Genomic DNA, 2,784 nt, shown 5'->3' on the forward strand with positions numbered 1-2,784 from the left:
TGAAACTAATTATTTCCTCGTTTCGCATAAATCTGTGAAATCTCCGTAAAAAACAAAAACGAATGTGTGTAAAAAAACTGAAACAAGGAAAATTTTCAGTTGGTTCCGTCCAGAAATTGCGGAGATTTTTTTTCTAAAGAGAACATTCACACAAAATTGAAAAATAAAGAAATGAAAAGAAAAAGCGCGTCAGGGAATTTTGAATCGTCATAGTGTGCAGATTGTTCTAAGTAGAATAGCTTCACATTGAAAGATCAAGGGAAGAATTTTTATGAAGTGAAAAATGAGTAAACGCTAGACCAATATCCTGAGCGCGAAGTTTTTGCCACCACTGTTTAAATTTAATCTAATCTTTCTTCTTCTGATCCGCGCTGAGGACATTGCTTCTGCTGTTACGGATTTTCCATTCCATAAATAGTACCTAGATTTTATCATTAGGCACACAAATTATTTTTTGGTCTTTCAATGTAGAACTATCCTACTTACAGAAATTCGCTCACTATGAATATCCATTGAAAATTTCCAGAGTTGACTTTTTTTTCTTCAATTCTGTTTTCTTCGAATTTTCTATAAAAATTGTATTTTAAATAAACAATCTCAATTTCCTGGAGGTATCAGCCGAAAGTTTTGCTCGGCAAGATTTTTTTACAAAAACATTCATTTTTAGTTTTTAGATAAATTAATTTTCAGCTGATTATTACAGCAGAATTGTTTTACTATCAATGATTACACAGGAATTTTTTCAGGATTTCTCTTCCAGAGAGTGAATGTGGGTTACCTGACGACAACTTAAGGATATCCAAGTAATTTGGGCAGTTTTTTTTGGGTGAAATCCTCTTCAGAGCTTATAGAATAGACCCAGAGTATTTTTTAGGCGCCATATCAAATAAAATAAAATAGCTCGCAATTTTATAGCTACAGCATTCAATTCTTTATACGCGTAGCGTCCTTGAAATGCTGCCCTACTGTCGGAATATATATTTGTTTTTAGGGAGATATTTTATACCGTAATCAAGTATTAAATATACGTGATTCAAGTATATTATCCTTGATTTTCAAGTATATTTTATACTCTAGTGGGGGATGGGTATTCCAATTCGAGCATGATTCTCTCGTATCAGGCAGGATTGTAGGAGACAAGCCCTCTCAAGTGTAATATAAGAGTAAAAAAGTGGTGGTTAAAAAATGACCATTGATGATAAAGGTAGGAAGATAATGAAATAATTGATTAAACGGAAGAAAAGAAAAATAAATAAATGAATAAACGAAATTTTGAAGTGTCAAATAGAAACAGGAGAGACCGGGGACAAATAAGATGGCGGGGCAATATGAAATGAAGGGGGAGGTAAAATTAAATGCGGGGCAAAATGAAATAACGTGGGAAACGCATCACTCACATGATTTGAGGACTTCTTTTTGCTTTGAAATTTCATTTCGAAAGTGACAGATCGAGATTAGATTACGTGATTTTTTAGTATCGTTTGGATGGAATTTTTCCCCTAGGTTTTCTATCTGCGGACCGAGTACTGATGATGATCATTCTTTCGATACTGAATATGTCCTCTTCATGTATTTTTTACACGAAAAACCTGCTAGCATATGTTCTACTGTTATCCAGAATGTGAGAAACTATTCACAGCGGATATTTACATGAGCACAGCGCATGTGCGCTAGTTCAAAAGTGCCATAGTTTACATTTGTTAAGTGATTCATACATTAATTTGTTCATAATATTTTCTGTTGGATAAACAATAAACGAAATGAGTTGAAAATTTTATCAATTTTTTTTTTGATAAAGAAATAGGTGGAACGGTTCGATGAGGTCGGGAATGGAAGAATTCACAACTATTTCATTTTGCCCCGGTCTCCCCTATGTCAAATGAGCAAGTATGCCACGTTGGCAGGACTCACCACCTTATGTCACACTGGGACATGGGAAATAGCTCCAAGATTTTTCCCCATGGGGGCATTTAGTAAACTTCAACAGGCGAAGCTCAACTCACCGGAAGAGGAAAGTAACGGCCGTTGATTTTCAGCGAAGGGGGGTGAACAACATCAGTTGTATGACTACAGAAGGTCGAATTTAAGATTCAAGCTGAATGATTTTCCATATGGTGGCTAAAAAATGAAACAGAGGATTTGATGAAATTGAGAAAGAATATTTTTCCGGTCTTGTCGACGAGACAATTCAATTGCTGTGAGTGGAAAGATTGTCAAATTAGAAGTAGGTACGATAACCATTAACGACAGTAGAATTAGATCCGATCGATTAGTCCCTCATGTATAGATATTCCAAATTTGTATTTTTTTCCTCATTGAAGGAGTTTTGAAGAAAATTGCAAGCTAATAAAAAACATTTGCTAGTTAGTACTTTTTTAAAAATAAATTTGTGAAGAATTACCTCTGAAAAAAAAGGCGTTATCCCCTCTATTACATTATTTCCAAAAAATGTTATCACCAATCTATAGCAAATTGTTTGAAGATTTTTGCGAGTTAAGAAAAAATCGTCAATGCACTCCAATTATTGTGTAAATTAACAATTCCAATTCCAACTGAAAACCACAGTTGGTGACCAGAGTTTGTAACAGAGATGTCAGACAAGATATGAATGTTTTTTTTGGCTCAAATGAAAGAGCGGCTCGAAAAAAAGCGTGCAGAAGTCTTTAAAGATGACAAATGTCTCTAAAGATGATGTCTGTTTTCAATTGAAAAGCGCAATTGTGACAACATTGTCCAGTGGGGTCTAGGAGTCTCCCCTGGTTCAAAACCATCTTTAGAGGCCCT

This window comes from Diachasma alloeum, unplaced genomic scaffold (assembly GCF_001412515.2).
Source record: "Diachasma alloeum isolate Michigan unplaced genomic scaffold, Dall2.0 Dall_scaffold_00294, whole genome shotgun sequence".
NCBI lineage: Eukaryota > Metazoa > Arthropoda > Insecta > Hymenoptera > Braconidae > Diachasma > Diachasma alloeum.